The 25336-nt window shown below is 45.9% G+C and overlaps 1 protein-coding gene and 1 pseudogene across 1 annotated transcript in view; both read right to left on the bottom strand.

The window, feature by feature from the left end:
- LOC144807683 (uncharacterized) overlaps positions 1 to 25336 on the bottom strand; it is a 155962-nt gene that overhangs the window by 72718 nt on the left and 57908 nt on the right. The window lies entirely within an intron of this gene.
- On the bottom strand, positions 3995 to 4060 carry LOC144808092 (U4 spliceosomal RNA; annotated as a pseudogene).

Below are 25336 nucleotides of genomic sequence, written 5' to 3'. Positions count from 1 at the left end.
TGGGCGTGCCTTCATTGGTTCTGAAATGTACATAATGTATCTTTATGCTGGATGATGTCAGTCCTTCTGCAGCACTCCTAGCGACTGGGCAGACCGCGCTCCGCTCTGAGTGTACTTTGAATAAACAGTTATTGGTTTGTATTCTCTAATGTCTGACCGACTCTTCATTTTGTGTTCAAAGCTTGAGGTGCTAAACGGGTAAATTCCTTCACCCCTCTGCGCTGCTTGATTACAGTCCTTGGATTTCCCACTCCCTCTGCGCTGCTCAATGCTGCTCCTAGGATTCCCTGCTTCCTCTGCGCAGCTCGATGCATTTCTTGGATTCGCTTATGGTTAATGGAAAATGTAGTAAATGCTGTTTTTCATTAAGATGTTCTTTGAATGCTTCTGGATTAATAAAGTGATTAAAAATATGAATATTTGTTGCCTCTTTGTCCTTAATAGAATCGAAACTTTGCTTTTCTTTAGCTAGCAAATGTTTAACTTACTGAGGTATCCTCAGTAGAAACTGCTTCCAGTTTTCCACTTCAATTCCATCAAGGTGAATTTCAGCTGTGCCACACTTTTGGAATAATTTCAGAAAGTTAGTACTCTAGTTGCTCATTAGAACACTGTGGTACAGCTGCTGATCACCAGGGAGTTAACTGGCAATCTGCTGCTGGCGTTAAAAGTGCATGTTTCAGTCTGCATGCCAAAACGTTTTAATGAAATAGAAGAAGATATTTGAGAACTCATTTAAAAGGTTTTCTAATTTTGCTTTCTACGGCACTAACCATAATTTCTATGACAAAATGGACTGCCTCTTTTTGTTCCTTTTTAAATGAAATATTTTTAGGTTTATCAGTTTGATTCAATCAAGATGGCTTCAGGTGTGCCATAGTTTTGTCATAAGGAACTGTTACCATCTTTTCATTTCAATTGGCTCCATGTCCAAGAGTCCTGTAACGGCTGCCACGGCATGTTGTCCATTTTGTGGCCAGCCTGTATAGGGGAGTTCCTTTTGGGTGTGCCCACTCTGTCCCTTAAATATTTTATAGGTTGAGCATCAGCACATGCACTGTCTGCAAGACCTGCTGTAATCTTTACAAGGAGTGTGATCCCACCTGGCTTCTTGCCATTGGTTTACTCCTCCATCATTCTTCTTTGATGGCTTCTGATTGGTTGGCACTTCTGTAACATCACTTGCGGTTTTCTCTCAGGAGGACCGGCCAACTACAGTTTGGTTACGCTGTAGTTGTATATATGCTCCTTTGGGGACTACTGCTTTTATATCCACACCGTATTACTTTTCTCCACACGGGCCCAGCGCTTCATGTTTCAGCAGGGCGCCCGTTTCTACTTATTTAGTTTATTGTTATGGTCCAGATGTTTCCTCCGTGCAAGGCAGTCATTCCTGTTCCTAATCTCATCAAACGGTAACTTGATGTTTCAGCGATAAATAACAGTGTTATATAAGCTAAACAAAGCCATTTTCCACAAGAAAACAGTTTGTTTGGGTGCTACCTGGCAACATTAAATTTGATTTTAGTGATAATAAAGCATTTTGGAAAATGTGCTTATTTGTTTTGTACTATTCTTAGTCACCACCTCTTCACAGGTCATAGAGGCTGGTGGTGCCAGTGTAGGATGGGAGAGGTGAGCAGGAGCCTGCTGCCAGTGCTGAAGCATTCACGGCACTGGGCTGTACGAAGCTGACCAAGACAAAGGCAGCGCAAAGCCAGCATTCTGGCATTTTCAGCACAAGTAAAGTATGAAAAGCGAAATGATAATCCATATACCACGCCCAATATGCCCAATGGCAGTACTCCATAGTGTTCAAGCTTTCGATTATGAAGCTGCGTGAGCTTGGGTCGGCTGTCTCTTGACACAGACAGTGCAGCCATTTTGGAGCAAGCAAATCAATAGCAGCACACTGTCAGCCAAGGTGAGAATTAGAGGGAAGCCGCCAAAGACGCTGGAAAAAATAGAATGAAAAAATGCCGGTATCACACCAAATATAGTTTGGAATGAGGTCACAAGGCTGGAGCTAACAGTTTTAAAAAAGTGGGCCAGGCCTGTAGTGGTTGAGGCATTAAAGATAGTGTGGATTAAAGCACCAAAATGAAGTGGGAGATCCATATTTAAAAGCAAGTGTACTTCTGTACGCGTTTTAGTAACAATGAAGAACAAATGTTTCATGAGAAGAAGTGAGAGCGACTTCTTTTTGAGACAATAAAGCTCTTATTCTGATCAACTTGTTGAACTCTGCTTTCAGGGGCGGAATGAAAGGCCAAATCGAGATATCAAGCCTCCCTACTCGCTGTGAAACAGTGATAATGTACGGAATTCCAGCCAACATCCCGCAGCAAGCTTCATTATTTAAAAGCAAATAGCTACCGTTAGCTATTAGTGTGAATGTTGGTACGATAGCTGGCACAGGAATTCCATTCATAATGCAAGCTAAATTCGGAGCCTCCACATTATACGTGTCGTGCAATTAAGCATTCTTGCATACGAGTGAATGATCAGGTGTGGAAGTGCACTCCTCCCCTTTTAAGTAAACCTCTTAGCCATCCCTTTTGATTGAGTAAGTCTCACTTTCGAATTCGATTTGTAATTTAATTTAAAATAAAATGAGCTCGGGTTAGACCGATCAAAGTCAGTAAAATATGTGAATTTATTCAAAAGGGTATTTGAGCTGCCTTTTATGGGAATGGACAATGTTCCCATTGGGTGTAATTTTTTTTTTTAATTCTTTTTATTTGCAGGATATCATTGCAAAAACATCACAGTACAGTTCAGCTCAAGAAGGCACATATTCCAGGTATACTGTATTAGCTCCAATCACCTTTTCTTCTTTTCAAATTTCCACCCAACCCCAACTTTTCCCGCCCAACTCCCCCCACCCAGCATCCCTCCCCAGGCACATCAAAGTAAGCATATTGTGTCAACTATCCATGGTGGTACAATCCGTATCCGTCTCTTAGTTTCTCCAAAGGTTTGTCGCAATGCCCTCTGTGTCCCATAAGCCACAACGCAGCCATGGCCAAATGTCTACTCTTTTCTTCTTTCGTGCACCTGTGTCTGTGTATGAGCTACTGTCCCTTGCCAAACAGAAGCGCACGTGAGTCCAAGTAAACGTTATCCCCATGGCATTCTACCCATTTCAGTCATCCACAGACGCACTCCCGGTGGTAGAGTCCACTTCAGCCGTTTCAAAGGATATCATCACAGCATTCCACTCAAGAGATATAGGAACCCTTCTCAAGCCTTTGCGCTCTTCGGTCTGTAATGCCATACCCTCAGCCTTACCCCACCTCACTACTTCCGCTTTCCATACGTCTGGGTCAGGTGGCCTGCTCGATTTCCACCTCATGGTAATAGCACGCTTGGCCATTAGTAGTGCGAGGTCAATGAACCTCGTGACCACACTTCTTTTACGTTCAGTGGTCCCTAGTCCCAGCAAGCTAAAGGATATAGTGTTGTACTGTCTGGTGGGGGACACTCTGTGTAGTACAGTGTGTATTGTAGCCCAAAAATATCCCAATTTCGGGCAATCCCATAGCATGTGTATTAACCTTGCATCCGCCAGTCCACACCGAGGGCAGGAATCTGGCGCGGTGGGAAACATTAAATGCAGGCGGTGAGGCGTGAGGTACGCGCGGTGTAAGATCATAAGTTGTATAAATTAAAATTCGGGTTTCTCGAGACTCTCTTGGGGAATTTAAGAACACGCTCCCATTCCTTATCTTGAAACGCTCGGCCTGCATCCCTCCCCCACACTTCACGCAGCGGCTGCAGCGAAATCGCCCTCCCCGCACGAATACCACTCGCAATCCATTTCGTTAAATGGCTCCCTGAACCCATCAGGTATAGCATCGTGTGTAATGGGTTGACAAGTGGTTCGTCGCCTGCCGGTGCCCAATTCCGTGTGATGTAGCCGCGCACCCCTCCGTGGAGTAAGAACATTCCCCCAGGCGTGTGGTGTGCTGTGCAAAAGTCATCGAATGTCATCATCAATAAGCAATAATCGCGCCTCGGTTAGACCTCATTGGCTATGATACTGCCACTGCGCAAAGCTATCGACTGTCATCATGTGTCCATCATTGAAAAAATCGCCCACTTGCGACACCCCGGCATCCGTCCATGTGGTGAGCGCCCGTGTAGACAAAATTCCCGTCCCCAATGGGATCCCCAGTAATGGTATTGTGGGAGCGTAGGAGGAGGTGGGGGACGTGTATCGCACAGCTCTCCTCCAGCAGGAGATGGCCATCTTGAGTAAGGGAGGAGCTTGCCCACAGATCGCCGCGTTGGGCAGCAACAGTGTGCGGACGGCACCCCTTCTCCTGTCTTCTTCAGACATGCCTATTTCGTGCAGGTTGCGTCCCGCTAGCCAATAGGCCAGCCACTGTAATTGGCACGCATAGTAATACGCCAGTAAGTCAGGAACTCCCATCCCTCCAGCCGCCGTGGGTAGCTGTAGCTTCGCCAAACTTATGCGGCGTCTGCCCCGTCCCCAGACCAGCTCCGTTAGTATGGTATTCAAGGTTCGAAATACCACAGCTGGGACCATAAAGGGCAAGTTCGTAAAGTAGTAAAGGAGCCTCGGGAGGACTACCATCTTAGAGACGGCCACCCTGCCCGCCACTGACAATGGTAGTGCGGTCCAAAATTGTACCTGCGACCTCAGTGCTGCCACAGCCCGACCCAGATTGCCCTCAAGCATATTTGTCGCCCCTCTGTAAATCTATAACCCCAGATAGCGGAAAGTAGTCTCAGCCATTTGGAAGCTGTGAGGTGGGAAAAACAAGGGATCACTTGCATCCAGAGCAGCAAAACAGTATCCATGGGATTTAGACTCGCTGATCGTAAGGCCCGAGAGTGCACTAAAGTCTTCAAAAAGCTCGGGGATGGGATCCAGTCCCCCCTTTAAGTCCCTCAAGTAAAGGATGATGTCATCGGCGTATGCCGACACCACATGTGTTACACCTCCCCTCTTGATACCTCTGTGCCGTGCTTGAAGCCGGAGTTTACACAGGAGCGGTTCCAGTGCCATAATAAACAACAGCGGGGATAGTGGGCAACCTTGCCTCGTGCCCCTCGCTATAGCCAATTGAGGTGAGATACATCTGTTCGTGCGGACCCTAGCAGTGGGGCGGGTGTATAGTAATCGGATCCAATCAATGAAGTCAGCCGGGACCCCGAACCGTTCCAACGCCGCAAACATATAATCCCAACGAAGGGAATCAAATGCCTGCCGCAGGTCCAACGATATACAGCCCTCAGTTGTCACGGGTGAATGCTCGTGAAGCATGAGTTGGCTAAGCCTCCGCAGGTTCATCGCCGTGCTTCTGCCAGGCACGAAACCACATTGGTCCGGGTGGATCAGGCCCGGGACATATTGCGCCAGTCTTGTCGCCAACACCTTGCTCAGTACCTTGTGATCGGTGTTCAACAAGGACAACGGTCTATAGTTAGCTAAACGTAAACTGTCCCTACCCGGCTTAGGCAATGAAACAATCAGGGCCTGCAGCGTAGACTGCGGTAACCCACCCGCTTTCTTCACTTCGTTGAACACCTCGTGTAGTCGCGGGGCCAGCAAATCTACATACGCCCCATAAAACTCAGCCGGGAGGCCATCGGTTCCCGGGGTCTTGTTCCTTGGGAGTGCTTTTATTGCCGTCGTATTTCCGCGACCGATATAGGTCGTGCCAAGTCGTCACTCTGGGTCCTACCTAGGTGCGGCAGCTCGATTCCCGACATGAACTCTTCAAATGCCTCATCAGACATACTTGATGTGGGCCGTACAACGACTCATAGTATTCACGAAAGGCAACGTTTACACCGAACTGTGTCGCCACCAGCCTCCCAGATTGATCCATAACCTCCAACACAGGAGTAGGGTCCGGGGCATCTCGCAATATCCGGGCCAATAGAGGTCCGGATTTGTCTGCGTGGGCATGTTGTCTACATGTATATTCCCTGTAATCCAGGACACGCAGTTCCTCCAACAGCTCGGCGTGTTGAATGTGTGCCTCCTGCAATGGCGTAAAAGGCAAGTTCGTGCCCGCAGCCTCCCTCTCCAGCATGGCCAGTCGGCCCTCCACATCACTAAGCTTCTCCATGACCATACGCCTCATACCTGTTCGTGTGTTCAATGCCTCCCCTCTTATATACACCTTGAAGGCATCCCACTCTATTTGGCATGTACTAGCCGAGCCATCATTTATGTGTAAATGTTGTGCGATGTGTTCCGCCATGGTAGCTTTAAAAACGGTGTCCTCGAGCAGGTCCGGGGACATACGCCACGTCGGTATCGGCGTGGGTATTTGCCCCATCTCAGCGACTCGACTGGATTGTGGTCCGAGAAGGTCTTACCCATGTGTTCTGAGCCTACCATCTCCCCCAGTAATGTCATGTTGCAAAACATGTGGTCTATTCTCGTGTGTAGGCCATGGGGGGGGGGAAGAAGGTATACTCTCTGTCCGTCAAATGCATGCATCTCCAAATATCTGCTAGCCCCCAACCCGCCGCCCACTGAGAAAGCGCTTCCGCCTGTCGCCTGCTTTCAGTAGCCTGCAGTGGCGGGTGGGACCTGTCCAGCGATATGTCCAGGACTGCATTAAAGTCCCCTCCAATAATCCACACATTCTCCGACCAGTCAGCTATCACTCTGTTAAGCGAGGTCAAGAAACCCCCCTGTCCCACATTCGGTGCATACACACAGCCAAGCACAACAGGAGAGCCATCCAACAATCCCCGGACAAGCACATACCGGCCCTCAGGGTCTAACCTCTCCTCCATCACCTTGAAGGGGACTGAGTTCCTAATCCATATCGCCGCTCCCCGGGAGAACACAGAATAAGTAGTAGCAAATAGTTGCCCCTTCCACTTCTTGAGCAGTTTCGCACCTTCATCCCTATTCAGATGTGTTTCATGTAAGTATGCCACTGCAATACGTCTCCTATTCAGTTGCGCAAGCACCCTATACCTTTTATGGATTGAGCTCATACCTCTCACATTCCAGGTGCACATTTTGTATTCGCTAAGTGAGTGACCCCATGGCCGTTTGCGACAATTAGGTTTGGTGTATCCAACCATGTTACCAACTTCCCAGTAATTGCTGCCGTGTGTGCCCCAGTTACTAACAACCCCAAAACATCAAGGTCCCCATTCAAAGAACTATGAGGTCCAAACACTAGCACCCAACTGGGGTGACAAGCAAACAGTACCATTGCTGCGCCCTGGGGGTGTGGTCTCGCTCTCCCTCGCCTGGGCCTCGCCGGAGTCCTTACGGCGTGCCCCAGCGAGTGTCCTTACCCCCGGCCCCGGTTAGCACGCCCAAGGTCTTTCATGCAGGCTGTACATTATCAAGCGGTGTCTTCCGAAGTCCCGTTAAAGTTCATTCGCCTCTTGTGCAGTTATTTTCGGAAAAAGTTGCAGGCTGTCCGCAGAACCAGATACCTCCGTCCTGGCATCAGAGGCGCTATCTAGGACCACCGCGTCGCCCACGTTGTGTGCAGCCAGTGCGGCCTCCGTCAGCCGAGCCCTCTCCTGTGTCCCCCTCAGTCCCGTCAGGCCATCTGGTCCGCTCGTTATCTCCACGTCCTTGTGTGCTGCACCCTCTTCAGGCCTCTCCTCCCTCCCGCGCGGCGGGTCGTCCCTCAGCTGTCCCTCCGCAAGAGGGTCTTGCGAGCTGGGCGGCGTCAGCGACACCTCCATCCACTCCGCCGCCTCCTCAGCCGTGTCAAAGAAAAGTGATTTGTTGTTGTGAATTATTTTCAGGCGGGCTGGGAACAGTAAGGCATATTTCAGGTTCTTGTCCCGCAAGCGTCTCTTCACATGCAGGAACGTAGACCTGGCCCTTTGCACCGTGGGGGTGAAGTCTGGGTAAATCGAGATAGTCTTGTCCTCAAAGCGTATAGGCGCCTTCTCTCTTGCCACTCGCAGGACTATATCCCTATCCTTGTAGTTGAGCAGGCGAGCTATTAAAGGACGAGGTGCCGCACCCGGCCTTGGCGGTTTACCTGGTATCCTATGCGCCCTCTCCACGCTGTATAGGGGCGTAAGCACCTGCGGCCCTGCAAGGTTCCTCAACCAATCCTCTACGAACTGCGTCGGGTTCCTCCCCTCACTCCGCTCCGGAATTCCTAGTATTCGCACATTGTTGCGGCGCGCCCGCCCTTCCGCATCGTCCATCCTCGCCCATATTAGTTTCAGCTGCTTCTCCATGTTTTCCATTTTCGTGGAATGCTCCGTCTGTTGCGGGATCAGATCGTCCAGGGCCAGTTTATGTTCCGTGACCCTCTCCGCCAGCTTGTTGTGATCAGCGCGTAGTAGGGACATGCCAGTCGCCATTTGGTCCATGCGCGTTTCCATCGCTTCCCTGGAAGCCCGTATCTCTGACAGGATAAGGTCCAGTTTGGCCTCCTGCGATGTCTGGCCCGTTGGAGGCACCATCTCTATATTAGACGAGGCCAGTGGATCTTCTGAGCCAGTAGACTGTTGCGTTAGATCAGCGCCCCTCTCAGGCATCTTGGCCCTGTTCCTGCCCATGTTTCTCAGCAACTGGATGGCGGCGTGTGCGCCCCCGGGGGGCAGCGTTCCAGCGGACAGCAGGTCGTGCCTCAGGCGTCCCACCTGCGCCGTTCCCGACTCTTCTACCGCCTGTGTTCCGTGTGCTGGCGGAGTGGTGTGGTAGCGACAAGTCGCTCACGTGGCGCGCCTACGGTGGTATTAAGCCTATAACAATAGGCCTGGCCTGCGTCCCAGTGGTGGTTGGTCGAACCGCGCACAGGCGAGAGTGGCACACAAGTACTGATCCCTTGACCTGGCGCCGTCCGGGGCAAAATCGGCCGGCCACGCGCCTCCCCACCGGCACCTCAATGCACGTAATCGTGTGTGACCACTGCACTTCAATGGGGTCCACCCCTCACAAGCAGGAAAGCCAATGTCCCTCCGTCCGGCTCCCCGGGGGATCCCGTGGTGGCGTGTCCTCTCCTCCCACAGACCCTGCAGTGCTCCGCAGGTGCGATGAAAGCCTCCTCTACTCCACCAGTCCCAATGTATGTCAGCGGTCGCAGCCGCTCGGCCTCCGGTACCGCTAGTATCAACCAGGTGGCGGGGGGGTGTTCTCCCAGACGCTATGTCTCAAAGCCGGTCTCCAGGCAGTGAACAGCACGGCCGCCTCTCCGCCCCTCACCTCCGCAAGAACCGGGCCCTCCTCCAACATCGTAGTGTCTTATCCGCTATGGCAGACCTGCCCTTTATGTGCGTCCTGTTCTGCTTGCCCCGGCAGCTCCTCTAGTCCGCCATCATGGTTCACCGGCGTTAGTGCGCACCCCCGCATCGGCCCGCAGTCCTCACCTCCTGAACCGCCGTGAGCCGTCGGGGGGCTGTGAAAAGAGCGGGTCCCAGAAGTCGTGGCCTCCGCTATGCTCCGATGCTCCTCCGCTCGCCGTCTCCGACTAGGCACTTCCCAATCCGTCGCACAGCAGTCAAGGCCGTCGCCTCCCCGTCTCCACCAGGCTCTGCTTGGCAGGGCGGCTCCGCGCTCTGCAAGTGTCTCTCCGGCTGATTGCGCAGGGAGTGCACTCCAAGTGTCCTGACAGGGTCCGGGGTAACAGCAGTGTCACCACCCCACCTCCGCCGCCGATGTCCCGACAGCTCCGCCTATAGTCCGCTCAGTGTTTCCGGCAGGTCACTCACTCTGCGGCCCCACAGTTCACTCGAGGCCGCGGCTTCTGGGCTGGTAGCAGGCCTCTTCCGCCTCGGGTGCTTCGGCGCCTGGTAAGTTGTTGTGCCGGGTGCTGGACCCCGACCAGGCTGCCCACCGACACCTCCGTCTCATGCAGACCCGGGCGGGTCGTCGGGCCATCAGGGTAGCAGGATATTAAGCTTGTATTAGCGGGCAGAGGACGGAGCTAATTCAGCAAGCGTCCGCCATGCTCGGCTCTCGGCCACGCCCCTCCCATTGGGTGTAATTAACCACATTTCTAAATGTATTAGCATTATGCAGAAAGTGATAGCCATAGTGTTGGTAACAGAACAAGTCAGCGTAGTTTGCTGAATCTAAATATAAATCCTCAGCATGAAAGGTAGCATAATATTTCAAATCAGAAAAGAGAGATTCAATGGCTTGGACATCCCAATCATCAGATGGTATGTTTTTGTTTCACAACATCTCCCATTGAAACACAAAGTACATTAGGAACATTAATCACCTCTGTGGGTCCATGAGTTTGAAATTTTACAGCATCTCATACAATAACATCTAGCACGGGCTAGGCTGTGATGTTGACAAAAGTCTGGTCTCTTTTCATGATGTGTGATGAGGAGTGTGGGGCCAAAGTTCCATCAATGAATCAGATTTTTGATCGTTCAGTTATATAGTGTCCATTTACCAGACGAAAAAATACCATCACAAATCCAATCGACATGAACAAAAAAATGGAGATGAGAACCAACCAGATGTAAGTCCAAGGGGGAACCAAAAAATTTCTTTTAAACCAATTAACAAAAATAGAAAACTTCAATGGTACACTCGATGTTATAGAGTCAGAGTCAAAGGAAAAATGTGACTGGTCAGCTAGACTTGTTTACACATCAGGCAATGACACATCCGTGGGATATGTATACTCAGTAACTTCATGTGGATCGCCAGCTGGCAAATTTAATAATGGATTAGTGACTGTGGGCATCTCTATAGCAAGGTCATGGATGTTGGTGTCAGCAGAGGCCAAAACAGAATTTCTCAGCAGTACTGGACAAGAGACAGCAGGAGTCATACTAAGAAGAATCGGCCGCTCGTTGTAGTTTGACATTGTCAATGGAGTCGTACCTGTTTCCCTTGCGACTCGGAAGTGGTGGTAAAATGACTGTTCTTGTGCCCTGCATGCCAAGCACTGGAATGGGTGCATGATACGAGCGGCTGAACTCCTTCTTGTTCTCCACCTTCTCACAGACCAGGTCACTGACTCGGGGTAGCCAGCTAACTACAGGAATCTACCGGAATCTGTAGAGCAGCTTCAGCTCCATATGTGGAGGGCAAGTGTTCCTTTGCAAGACTGTCTCGAGTCTCTTGTAGGTTCTGTAACACAGCAGAATGATTATCTAAGTCAAAGGGTACGGCTGTCGCCGCCATGTCTAGACCATCAAGGTCCAGGACAAACATTTTTATGCCAAAGAGCATTTCGTAAGGGGTCTGCCCACCCAGAGATCTTCTAGGAAGCTTATTTAGTGCACGTAGTACCTAAAACCCTAGCTGTCAAAGATTGCTTTAAGTCACGGTTCATTCACTCCACAACAGAATTGCCCTCAGGCTGGTATGGAGACAAAAATTTTACCTGCACCCCCAAAGACCCCATGGCTTTCTTGTACACCTTAGAGGTGAACGCTGGACCTGATCAGAATGGAAGGTGCCACATGCAAAAATTCCCACAAAGACATGCAAATCTGTGATGACAGTTCGAGCATCAGCACTCCTTTGTGGCCAAACGCAGAGAAAACGTGTGCATGAATCCACTGCAACTAAGATATATTTACACGCAGTATCAGCAGAAAAAGGTCAGCAGTGATCTAAATAAACACAACCAAGTGGTCTATTAGATATGTACAGCTGAGTTTGTGGCAGCCGTGCAGCAGTTGAAGGTTTAATCTGCTGACATACATAACAAGAAAGGACATATTCACAAGTTTATTTATACAATCCACGCCGCCAGTAACGCTGCTGTAAGATCGAGACATACGCTGAAACGTCGGCATGAACCGAGGCTATGCCTTAGTGAGCGACTGTTATCAAGGGTAGCCTGCGGTCCGAGTCGGAAATCAGCCTGTCACCAACGTTGTTAATTCTCACATAGGGAACTTTATCAGGACTTAAATGATAAAAGTATTTAGAAGGGAAACCCTTAGGGTAATTATCACCGATCTCTGTAGCAGCTATAGCTGCCAAGATGTCATCATCATTCTTACTGTTGGACCTTGTAACTGCTGCTACTACATATGTTGCTACTGCGGTCTTTGCTGCTTCACCAGCAAGACTGTTGCCAACAGCGTGTACTCCTACATGCTGGTGACCAAGAGTATGAATTACATTTACGAGAGGCAGACGTTCTTTATTTCTGCGACTCAAACCCATAGTATCTTGTGCTTAATTGTGCCACCTTTGGAATCACGATAGTCATTCTGAGTGCAAAAGAATACATTTTTATTGAAGGACTGAACACAGTAATAAGAGTCACTCCCAATTAAAGTAGTCACACGAGGGTCAGCAAACTTCAATGCAAGCGCTAGAGCACAGTTTGAGAAAGGTGTGACAGGGCAAGCTTTGTTTTTTATAGTCTATTATGGAAAAATTCCAATCACACGATGGTTAATTTTTTGGTTTTATAAAGGTGTTACTATATTCGTGATAGTACGTAGGAGAACAGCCAACACTTGTTTCACCCCTTACATGGCCATCCGGCCTGGGGCTTCCTCAGGGCTTTACGAATCAGGTTGAAGAAGTATATCTGGTCGTTCTTTTCTGTGGATAAATAGAGATTCCCTGATTTTGGTGTAATGCCGGTACGAGTCGTCTCGTGCGATTGGAATTTTTCCATAATAGACTATAAAAAACAAAGTTTGCCCTGACACACCTTTCTCAAACTTTGCTATAATAGGGGGTTAGGGGTTTCCCCATGCCGAGGGTAAGCTTGACAAAAAAGTGGGACCATTGCTCAATAAACGGCTAGTAAGGGACTCAGACCTTTTACCCCTCATTCTCACTAACCCAAGCACTAGAGCACGTAGCTCTGCCAACTGGGCGGTACAGTCACCAAATATCTGCGTGTGCACGACATCGGACTTGAATTCTCCATTCACCATGGTACCAGCCACGATTGGGCAGACCACTGAATAAGAATGCTTAGATCCTATCGCCGGTTGCACCGAACCGTCAGTGTTATAGATACAATGCTAATTCTCAAGCGTGCGCATGAACAGAGGAGCAGTATGAACAAACTCATACTGTAAGAACTCCTGAGTTTGCAATGAGGGGTCAAAGATAAATGTGACATCCGGAGATGTCAACGAAGTTGCCCATTGTATCCGATTAGGATATAAAACTTTAGAATTTGGCACACTGGCTTTCATCACTGCTTCAAATGCAGTATAAGGTGTAACAGCAAACATGTGTTTTCCTTGTGACTGCGCTCTCTCTTTTAAAATTGCCATATGTACAGCTGTCAAGACTTTCTACAGAAGAAAATCGCTTTTCAGCCGAAGTGTACAAGTGTGACTTGTAAGCGATAGGCACTGTGTCTCTTTCATTAAACGTCAAGTACATGAAACCCACGGCACCAGGCACAATTCTTATTACCAGGTTAGTGTGGTCATCATGAGTCAATAAGTACTTAGATTCAAGAAGATCTGTCTGCAAAAATTGCAGAATAGCTGAACGTTCAGGCAGCCAGCATGACTTGGTAAAAGTTGGTTGTATCAAAGCATAAAGAGGTTTGATACGCTGGGCATAATAGGGAATATAAGTACGCCCGAAATTCAAAAATCCCAGCAAGGATTGTAGTTTTTTCAGAGTTGTAGGAGACCATAAACATGCGCATTTCTCCAGGAAGTGAGGTGCAAGACCTCTACCTTCATTGTTGAGCCCAGGAACAACACTGTGAACTCCGCAATGTTTGACTTTGCAAAGATAAATTTATAACCGAAGTCCGCAAACATAACTATAATGCGGTCAAAGATGTGGCCATAATTCGTCATCCATTAGATAAATATCATCAATGTACGAGTACGCATCAGGATCAATGCCATCTAAGAAAGAGACGACACGTGCAGCAAAGACACCTGGGCTGTTTTTATAGCCCATGGCCAATCTTTTAAATTGTTTTTGTTTGCCGCCACAAGTGAACGCTGTCCATTGACTACTAACGGAGGACAGGTTATGACTAAAAATGCCATTTGAAATATCTCGTGTGACCTTAAATCTTTTTCGCATCAGACTGTTAACGAGAGCTGAGCTGAACTGTGGGTGTTCTGTACCGCACATGTACGACAATGTGAATTTAAATGTCGATAATCCAAAACCAGAAAACACAAGAATATGTCTACACCCAATTAATTTCCAAAAACCTATTTCAGATCATAGGAGAAACAAAAACTTATTGAGTTTGACCCGGTATTTTTATTTATACCTGTCTATTTCGGGAAAAAAGTCATTCTTCTTTTGAAAGTTTCACAAAAAAGGAAAAAACTGAACATTCAATACATTTAAATTGCAACATCTAACTATTTACAAACAAAATATTTACAATTCATATACACAATTACCATACATTCCACAAAAAATTCACTATACAAACACAAACAATTGAAATTTTCAAAAAAGTTAATCTGAATTCATAAAGAATGAAGAGACAAAGTCAAAAGGAAGGAGCACGTCCTAAAATAAGGATGACTTTTACAACCAGCCAGAGCTAGTTCAAACGCTTAGTGATATTGATTGCTCCCTCAGATGTGCCGACATGTTTCTAGTCCGAGGTAAACACTTCCCAGACTGTCATCAGGGCTTTGTCACTTTTCTGTGTAAAATGCAGAAAAACAATAAAGTTTTAATTATCTAGCTTGAAGCCTCTATTCTTTCTGGTATTGCACTAAATGATCTAAAATATGTACCTGTTGGTCTCTGATGTCCTGGCCTCTCACGGTATCGCCAGGCTCAGGGAAAACCTTTTTATGAATCTTTGTATTCAAGGAAGTGGCTCAAGCTGTGAAACAGGACATTTTATGTTGACTGCCTGTGATAGAAGGAAAAAGTCAGAGTTTCTCCACTCATTTATGTACACGAAGCGGGGAGGAGGAAGAAGATACAATCTTACTCATTCCTACCTTTGTTTCAGGGTCAGAGTCTTAATAGCGGCAAGTGGTTCGCCTGTGCTTCTGTTTTCAAAAGCAGGTTCTGATAAAAGAAATTGTAACAATATTGGACCCATAATCTTGTGTACCCACCAGTTTGCTATATAACGTACCTTTGTCAATGTGTGAGCAGGACGGGTGCTCTCTCTATTGCGCTTGACCGGTGGCCATCTTGGAAACGTCTGCACTTCAAACTCTTTTTTTATTAGGCTGGGGGTTATGGGACACGTAGTTTCTAGCAACTGAAGGTGCCGTTCCTAATACGTGTTTTGATGCAATTTGTAAATAAAGCGACATTTGTAGTCGGAATGAGTAAGACATCAGAGACCAACAGGTACATATTTTAGATAGTTTAGTGCAATACCAGAAAGAATAGAGGCTTCAAGCTAGATAATTAAAACTTTATTGTTTTTCTGCATTTTACACAGAAAAGTGACAAAGCCCTGATGACTATCTGGGAACTGGTTTCCTCGGACTAGAAACGCGTCAGCAAATCTGAGGGAGCAATCAATATCACTAAGTGTTTGAACTAGCTCTGGCTGGTTGTAAAAGTCATCCTTATTTTAGGACGTGCTCCTTCCTTTTGACTTTGTCTCTTCATTCTATATGAATTCAGATTAACTTCATTGAAAATTTCAATTGTCTGTGTTTGTATAGTGAATTTTTTGTGGAATGTATGATAATTGTGTATATGAATTGTAAATATTTTGTTTGTAAATAGTTAGACGTTGGAATTTAAATGTGTTGGATGTACAGTTTTCTCCTTTTTTGCGAAACGTTCAAAAGAAGAATGATTTTTTTTTTCAAAATAAATAAGAATACCGGGTCAAACTCAATACATTTGTGTTTCTCCTATGATCTGAAATAAGTTTTTGGAAATTAATTGGGTGTAGACATATTCTTGTGTTTTCTAGTTTATTATGATCCAGTCTACCCCATACTCTACATTGACCTAACTCCTTTGTTTCACAAAGATAATCCAAAACCAGGCAGTACGACCCATATGGTTTGGTAACAGTGAAATGAGGATTATTTATGGGTGACACACATGTCTCAATCACACCTTGATATTCTATTTGTTCAAGGATTTCCGCAACGGGGGCTTTAGCCAATCGCCGCATGGGATAGCGGGGTGGTGGCTGTGGCATAAACCGCAATGGAATCTCGTGTCTGGGAGAAAGTTTATCCCACCGACTTGAGTATGGTACAACACAGGTGCAAGCACCAGAGCACACTCTTCTGCAAAGTTCTGCGGACTGCTCCTTGGGCACGGTGTGCGGAAAGCTGGGGAGGGTGACCTCCTCCCCTCTTGGAGCAGCAAAAATGAAAAGCAGGGCCCAGTCTGACTCAACTAACCTAACAGAATGTCATATGTAGAGGTCAGATGTTCCCCAAAAATCCCTTTTATTACACGTTGGATGTCACCTTCTATTAAAAGAACTATATCATATAGTCTGTCAGGGGGAGCCACCCTACTGTCAGCAGTTTCCATTGTGATAAAAGTGTCAGTTGCTGTCGCCTTCAGATATGGACCCAGTGCTTGCCCGCTATTGTAACCTCCGCTGCGCTGTCGAGCAGCGTTAATGCCCATGTCAGGATTCAAACCTGTGTTCTCACTATCCGTGGCATACCTTACGGTTAACGCAGCAACTTTCTTTTTCTGAAAATGAGGGCGTTAACGTGGCAAGTCTTCCTGCTTGCCTTTACCATCAGACGGGCGGGGTTGCTCACGTCCTTGTGGGGCACCTTGACCCCTGCCGTGTTCTCCTCCACCAGCTTGTGCGCGATGTTTCCTGTGAAGAACAAGGAGAACGTTGCTGAGGAACCTGTAATCTATCAGGAGCCCTAATTCTTACGTGGTTGCACAAATCATAAATGCGCTCAGTAGACGCTGGTATCGGCGACGCCGGACGCGACCCCTGTTTCTATTGCTGCTTCCCCTGATTTTATTCTTCCAATTCTGTTTTGGAAAATTTGGATGATCCTCTTTAGTAGACTTTGCTATCTGAGTCTGCGGTTGAGTTGCGGTTTTAGCAAAAGGCTTAACACCCAAACTATTGCGGCCAATGGTCTTATAAGCCTCCGCAATAATTCAAGGTAACGCTCGGGTTTGTCAACGTCTTGGACAAGGCGCAAAGCATTCGACACCTGAAAGTTAACCGCATCTCCCTTTACATTACAAAAGATGAGATCAGCAACTACGTCAAACACTCCAACGAGCCTCATTCTCAACTCGACAACCGCCTCCGCACTGTGCTCATCCGGAACATGCTTGATCACAGAGGGCAAGACATTTATAGACGGCGTGCAGAAACACTTCGCATATTCTGCTGCAAATACTTTACCCCAAATCTCACAATCTATTACCTCTGGCAATAGGTCTTTCTGCAAACTAATTGAGAGAATCCTGTGTTTTTCCACAGGAGTGGTATTAGGAAACACTGCTTCCAGTGGGTCAAATTTCTCGGCAAGCCAATAAGGCATATCGTACTTAGTTTGAGGGTGCTTGCCCATTACCAAATTAACCGTACTAACCATGACTGGACCAATCTACATCCCGGCCGGTCCAACTTGTTTCGCTGCAAGAAACATATTGAACTAAAGCCCTATGTACCCCAACAAAAGAGGTATAAAGTTGACACAAGTCATCAATCGGGGCATTGAGATAACGTGGATATGGTGTGAACCCGGCTAAGACTGGCCAAGTGGCCCCAGGAATTGACAAGGGACCTAACCGAACCGGAGTTACTGTGTGGGGCAGGGTGCTATTAAACCAAACACGATGCTGCCATGCCGAAATTGGAATCTCTTGTGTCCTATATGGAGTATAGTTCACAGGAATCGCAGTGTGAGTGTATGTATGAAACGTATCCTCATCCACATTTATTGCAGGAAACGTGACCCAATAGTAGAAAAGCTCAAAGGGGAACGCCGAATCAGCACTCACCACAAATATTACAGACATATCATCGTCTGGTACTCCAAACTGCGTCTGATGACGCCGGAGCGCTGCCCAACTATGCTGAGCTATGTCAATATCACCCATGAGGACATAGAGAAGAAAAACAATTTATATAAATTGCAGTACAACAAAGGGTAGTAATTCAAAATGTGTACCTTTTCATAAATCTTATGCTTGAATTAACCTATAACACATTCGTATAGGTAGGTTAATCCGTCACGCCTGTTAACCGGAAAAGGTGTTGAGGGTATTGGGGACAGATACGAGCACTAATCAAGACTTTGGGTGCCATGTTACGGGAATTCAGCTCATGCACAGAACTATGCGCAGGAAACCAGGACTTCAGTGTATTGTGGTGTACCAAAAATGCACCTCAGTGCCCAGAACCCCTATCCGACTAGCAACAGTGTCTCATTCATTCTCCGTACTAAAGTGAAGCTACCAATGAACAAGCGACTTTGGGACCTCTCAGGAATAGTGGGAATCAAGAACACTCTTTTGTTTTTATTCTCATAAATGTCCACAACGTGAGCAATCAGAGACACTGTATAGTTTAAAATGTTTATTTCAACTACGTGCTCTAAGATGCAGTATCTTTGCTAACATAAGTAAAAAGATGCATAAAATCAATACAATCAACATTGTTACAATTCCATAAAATACAAAGGGAGAAATCATATTATAATGGTCTATAGCGCCTTGTGTACCACCCTCCCCTTGATAGGAGCTAGGTATTATAATAATAGAAGATCTCTAGGTTAAAACCGGGAAACCCATACCTCCAAAGTCTGGTGAAGTGAATCACATCCCAGATCAGCACAGCTCTTTGTCGATTGAAGGGTTTTTTCTAAGTGCTAGACTCATGCATGCAGTGCAATATTAAAAGCACCTGAGTTTCAGAAATGAGCAGCTGTGTTTGTGTTGTGTCTAGAGCGTGGGCCGATCAACCTGCATCAACAGCATACATTGTTATTTTAACCTTGAACACTTTGTGTAGACTTGAGGTCGCAGTGTGAGTCTAGAGATATGAAAAACAGACCGTTCTCATGTGAAGGAAAAGCAAGCAGTTTGTCTTTATAAAAACAGAGATGGTGTGTCATGTGCAAAAGCAGCAAAATGGCGTTTTCACAACTAACTCACTTATGCTAATATAGCAATATGTGCAGGCAGAATCATATTCATCCCTACACTTTCATAGGTGGCATGAACCGGAACACTTGGATGTTTTTCTTTGTAACTCTTCATTGCCAAATAAAAACTACCAGTGTTTCTTTTCTTTTATTCCTCATTGTGCTAGTCTCCCAGTGGATTTCCTGTTATATCACGTTGTTTTTTCTATGTGTACCGAAGTGAACAATCACTGGGAACAGACACTTTCAATATTCTACAAATCTTTGGTTTTCTTCATTTCTTCTAGTCGAGTCTTCATTCATCTGGTATTTGAATAACTAACATAATTATATACTTGTTTTTAGAGTAATTCCTTCATCTCACAATAACTGCACTGTTCTGCCCCTGTCTATGTCCTCAGATGAGTCAATATTATTGTTAATGTTCTTAAGTTCTTTTTGAATTCACTGCATCTCTGGGATATTTCTAAGTGAGTTAAATGAAGGTGTGTTTACGCTGAGGCTATGTAGGATCAGAAATTGACAAAAGCTCGTCACACTTTTAGTGCAATTGTAAGGTTTACCCCAGGTGTGTTTGCAATTGACAAAATCACTTCTGACATTCATTGCAATGCTCTTTTTTACTCTGTGTATGTTAGTTGATGTATCCGTAGGTTTAATAACTGACAGAAGATATTCACACATTCGCTGCACCTGAATGGATTTTTCTCTGTGAGCATTAACTGATGAATCCTTAGTGCGGAAGATGCACTAAAGGTACTTCTACACTCACTACAGTCGTACGGTATTTACAGAGTGAGTGCAAGCTGATGTCTACATAGGCTTGACAATTGACTACATTTGTTCACACATTTATTGCACTTGAAGGCTTTTCTTCTGCGTGTGTTCGCTGATGCCTGTTTAGGATTGATAATGGACTTCAGCTTTTCAAGCATTCATGGCATTTAAACGATTTGTTTCCCCTTTGTGAGCTCGCTGATGATTTCTTAATGCTGAAGAGTAAGTAAAACTACTTCCACATTCACTGCAATTGTATGGTTTTTCCCCTGTGTGTGTTCGCTGATGTCTCCGGAGGCTTGTTAACTGACTGAAGCTCTTTACACATTCACTGCAATGGTATGGTTTTTCCCCTGTGTGTGTTCGCTGATGTGTTTGGAGATGTGCTAACCGACTGAAGCTCTGCACACATTCACTGCAATGGTATGGTTTTTCCCCTGCGTGTATTCTCTGATGTGTTTGGAGGTGTGATAACTGACTGAAGCTCTTCACACATTCATTGCAATGGTATGGTTTTTCCCCCGTGTGTGTTTGCTGATGTCTTCGGAGGTCTGTTAACCGACTGAAGCTCTTCACACATTCAGTGCAATGGTATGGTTTTTCCCCTGTGTGTATTCTCTGATGTCTGTGGAGGTCTGTATTTCGACTGAAGCTCTTCACACATTCACTGCAATGGTATGGTTTTTCCCCTGTGTGTGTTCGCTGATGTTTGCGGAGGTTTGACAATTGACTGAAGCTCTTTACACATTCCCTGCAATGGTATGGTTTTTCCCCTGTGTGTGTTCGCTGATGTGTTTGGAGTTCTGCTAACGTACTGAAACTCTTCACACATTCACTGCAATGGTATGGTTTTTCCCCTGTGTGTATTCTCTGATGTCTGCGGAGGTTTGACAATTTACTGAAGCTCTTTACACATTCCTTGCAATGGTATGGTTTTTCCGCTGGGTGTGTTCGCTGATGTGTTTGGAGTTCTGCTAACGTACTGAAACTCTTCACACATTCACTGCAATGGTATGGTTTTTCCCCTGTGTGTATTCTCTGATGTCTGTGGAGGTTTGCAATTTGACTGAAGCTCTGAACACATTCAGTGCAATGGTAGGATTTTTCCCCTGTTTGTATTCGCTGATGCTCTTTTAGGGTTTCTAATTGGCTAAAGTTCTTGACATATTCAATGCAATTGCACGATTTGTCTCCTGACCGTGTTTCCTGAAGGGTCAGCATTGTTAATAAACCACTTGCGTTATTTTCACATTCCCTGTATGTGTGTGATATTTTGGACACTTGATTTCCGATTTAACAATAAAATACAAGACTCACTAAATACCTGCCACATTCATAATATAAGTAAGGCTTCCTTGTTGTTGATTGCATTTTTAGATTGGATAATGGCTTCGCATGCTTGCGGGTAATGCTTAATCTTCCTTCCGGTAGGTGCAAATTGGGACAATACTCTGTACTTCAGAGAGCAGAACCACTCGTTCCTTTTCCCTTCAGTTGTTTGGCTCCACTTTGTTGTGCTTTTCCCTGGTGCCTGTGGTTTGACTAGAGAGAGTTTGCAATACACCTAGAGCACTGAATGGTGGTCTGTTGCCAGTTTAGATAGCGAAGCACTGTTCTAGCCACATCAGGATGATGAAGCGACTAGTAATGTGTACAGCTACTCCAAAGAGTGTCCTGGGGCCAAGCACAGGTCAGAAAAGAAAGTAAATGAGTTTGTTTCAAACATGGAAAAAAGCCAAGTTTTCAACCTTTTTTTAAGAGGGAGTTTGTTCCAAGCTATGGATCCCAAATAGACACGAGACCTTCCTCCAACTCTCATACCGGCCTCATGATCAAAGCTGGTGTTAGACGCTTGGTTATACAGCAGGTGGTTTGTCTGTTTTGCTACCTTAATTTTTTTTAGGTCATTTCTTCGTCTTGGGGTGTCGAGGTGCAGATCTCAGACTCGTACACTCACTGAATTGCCTTTGACTGCGTCTTCCAGGATCTGTCCTCTGCCTCTGATTGCACTGAAGTTTTTGGAGCATCTTATTTTTGATAATTTTTGCAGGTTTGATGTGTTATCTTCATTATTCATAATCAATCCGTGCATTTAAGGCTTATTTTCTGTTGGATGTAAAGAAATGCAATATTACTAAATGCAAATGTAATAGAATGTGAATACACAATATTTAACCAGCTGTAGAAGACATCTCTTCTCTACCATATTTGAAATTTAGTAAGGAACATTTTACCATACATAGATATTTCATTAAACTGCGGTTGAACATGTCACATCTTATTTACTTCTGAAAAGGCAGTAATTTACCATTATTCACTGAGTAACTTACTAAAGAAAGGGCCGCCACAGAGCACTCGTGCTACAGGTAGAGTTTTAGGTAGATACACATGGACAAGATTTCATTTAAACAGAACAGATAGTGGAAAAAGAGAGGAATCAGGAAGTGCTGCCGTTAATTCAGTTTCAGAAAGTATCTACCAAAGGTAGCTCTTCAGGAAGTGTATAACAAAGGTAACTCTTCAGGAAGTATTTAACCAAGGTAACTCTTCAGGAAGTATTTAACCAAGGTAACTCTTCAGGAAGTGTACAACAAAGGTAATTCTTCAGGAAGTGTATAACAAAGGTAACTCTTTAGGAAGCGTATAACAAAGGTAACTCTACAGGAAGTATACATGACAAAGGTAACTCTTTAGGAAGTATATATGACAAAGGTAACTCCAGACACCTTCTTCCACGATGCTTTCATGTTCAAACTGGATCAGCTCAAATGCCAACTCCCGCCTTTACCTTGCAGCTCATTAAGGGCCTTACTACGAGTGTGACGGCCCTCATGATCGCCGTACACACGGTGGCGGTCCATCTGCTACCATCCTGGTGGTCTGACCGCCGTATTATGAGTGTGGTGGTAGGACCGCCATGAGACCGCCACCCCGCCAGGATCAAGGATCCCGCTGTGGAGGCAGTCTGCAAACACCCTGAATATGTTGGCAGTGCCGATGCCGACATCGCAGAGCATATTACAGTCTGCATATCCACCGCCCCACCATGAAAAGGATAAAGGACATGCAGGTAAGGGGGCACTAACAGGGACCCGGCCGATTCTGCTCCTGGGGTTGCATGCGTGGGGCACATGTTGTGCCACCCCATGGAATTGCACCCTTGTTCCTGCACAGTGTGGCATGCATGACATGGTGCGGGAATGTGCTGCAGGGACTCTTAAGGTGGTGGTATGCTGTTTAGACTCTCAAATGAGCCTAATACAGCCACCGCAAGACCGCTGCTGCACCGCCCACCCACCCTGGATTAGGTCATAATCCGGCGGCGGGCTCTCAATGGGCTTGGCAGTCTGCCTGGTCCCTCCGCTGTGGTAGTCCCATTGGAAGACCGCCACACTCGTAATAAGGCCCTAAGTCACCTTCAACACATTTTACAGCCCTCCTGGCTCAAGCATTTCTAGATCATTCTAACCTGGAAGACTGGAGCATTATCCTGAGTTGAGGTGGATTTTCTATCAGCATAACATATATCCATCTCCCTTGAACTATTGACTGATTCTGCCCTGAAAGACAACTTAAAAAGTAAGTCTTTAGTTCTTCCTAAAGTAGGTAAAGTTAAGATCCTTTTGTATTTCAATCAGCAGCTCCTTCCAGGGTTTTCTATAAAACAGAATTAGGGGCTGATTGCAAAGACCCGTCTTTATATTGCGCACACAGATATGGCAAACAAACATTAAATCATGTAATTTATTATTCAACAATATCAGTCATTTATTCCTTATAGAGAATCCATCACAACCAATTTTTAACTGAAATATCAAGCATCCAACAGATGTGTGCATATAAATAATTGCTTTTGTTTTTCAACATTTACAAGATATTTGACTTATTGTGGTCTGTCTGAAGGCCATGATGCTACTTTGAAACTCAACAGGGCTTTGGTAGAGCGAAAGGGGATGTCGATTGTTCACAGGTGAAGTCACATTCCTCCATTCCCATCTTTCTTTTATCCAGGTATACCTCATTCCATGTCCTTCAGCTCCCCTACTCCCCTCGGTCTGTGTACTCACTCTTCAGGGTTCATTGTTAGCTGAGGCAGGAGACACACTTGTAGCATGCACACAGCAGATGCAGATAATGGCCTGATAGCAAAGACGCCATGGGTGGCAGTACGGAGCTCACAAGCTTCATTTCAGAAGCTCACCTGGGAGGTACTAACTGAGGAGGTGCACAGGAAGGTGCCTATGAGCTATAAACAGAGGAAGTAAAGAGGTAGGTGCTTCAGTGCCTCTGGCACTATATCTGCTTCTAGGCCCTCTTCCTATAATGCTGGCTCCTGCTCCTTCTACAACACTTGCTGCAGACATGGGGCCTGATTCTTAGTTTATCGGACAGGTTATTGCTTCAAACATGACAGATCCCGTCTGCTTTATTACAATTGCCACATGATATAATGCACTTTTAATAGGGTGGACGGGACACCTACCACATTTATGAAAGAATAAACCATCCGCCTAAATAGAAATCGGGCCCTTGGCGGACATTGTGTCTAGTGTCTTCTCAATGTTGGAAAGCATCCATTTTATTAATGGCACAGTATTATCTCACCACTGCTGTGGCTTGCAGTCATAAGGCCATTATGAATGGTCTAAGTTGTGTGCCAGAATGCCTGTGAATAGTTTAGCAAGAATGTTTAGGAGGGAGATGGGTCTGTATGATGAGCAGGACTAGGGGGTTTTCCAGGGCCTGTGAATAACCATCATTACTGTCTCTATCTTGGTGTCAGTGGGCTTGACTGTGTCCCCAGATGAGTTGTTTGCAGCTTATCTTATTTATGCACAAAGAGTTGTAGTTTTTAGGGCTAAGCAACTCTTTCAACAATGTTTGAAAACAAAACTAGTCAGGTGATCGCTGCCAGGTGTACATGTTTTGCATGTGTAGAATCACACACTAGTAAATGTAGCGCACGCATGCTTCGCCTCGTCAGTTTGTGAATGACCGCTAACTTGTGAAAAAGTGAAAATTCACAGACCCCAATCTGACTCTTTCTGACACTTAGAGTTTCACTTCAACAAAATGCGGAGTAACTCTCCTTCCAGGGTAGGAAGAGAAATGGATCACCCTCTAATCGTGGTGGCGAGTAGCGCTATACGGTTCATAGCACCATTTATCCGGGCACAACTGGGAAAATGGCATGTGATGACAATGTGGCATGACCTTCCCACTACACGTACTTTTACACTTTTTTTGGGCTGTCTGTGTCCAGTTTATCAAGGCTCAGGGTTTAGTTTCAAGTCAAGAGATATTGCAGGATTAGACTAATTATAATGTCATACATTCCAACAAATGCCTTTACCACGCAAGTCTTTACCACGTAACACCTTTACCACACAAGTCTTTACCATGCATATGCCTTGACCACACAAGTCTTTACCATGCATATGCCTCGACCACGCAAGTCTTTACCATGCATATGCCTTAACCACGCATAATGATTTATAACAATGGCCCTGCCATAAACCACCTCAAAATGACTTTATCCAAAGGACGATCAGCCGTACTCTCACTCCGTGTGCCACAA

This window comes from Lissotriton helveticus, chromosome 1_2, assembly GCF_964261635.1.
Source record: "Lissotriton helveticus chromosome 1_2, aLisHel1.1, whole genome shotgun sequence".
In the NCBI taxonomy this organism is placed as follows: domain Eukaryota; kingdom Metazoa; phylum Chordata; class Amphibia; order Caudata; family Salamandridae; genus Lissotriton; species Lissotriton helveticus.
The sequence above is the reverse complement of the archived record's forward strand: the minus strand, read 5'-3'. Positions and strand labels throughout refer to the sequence as shown.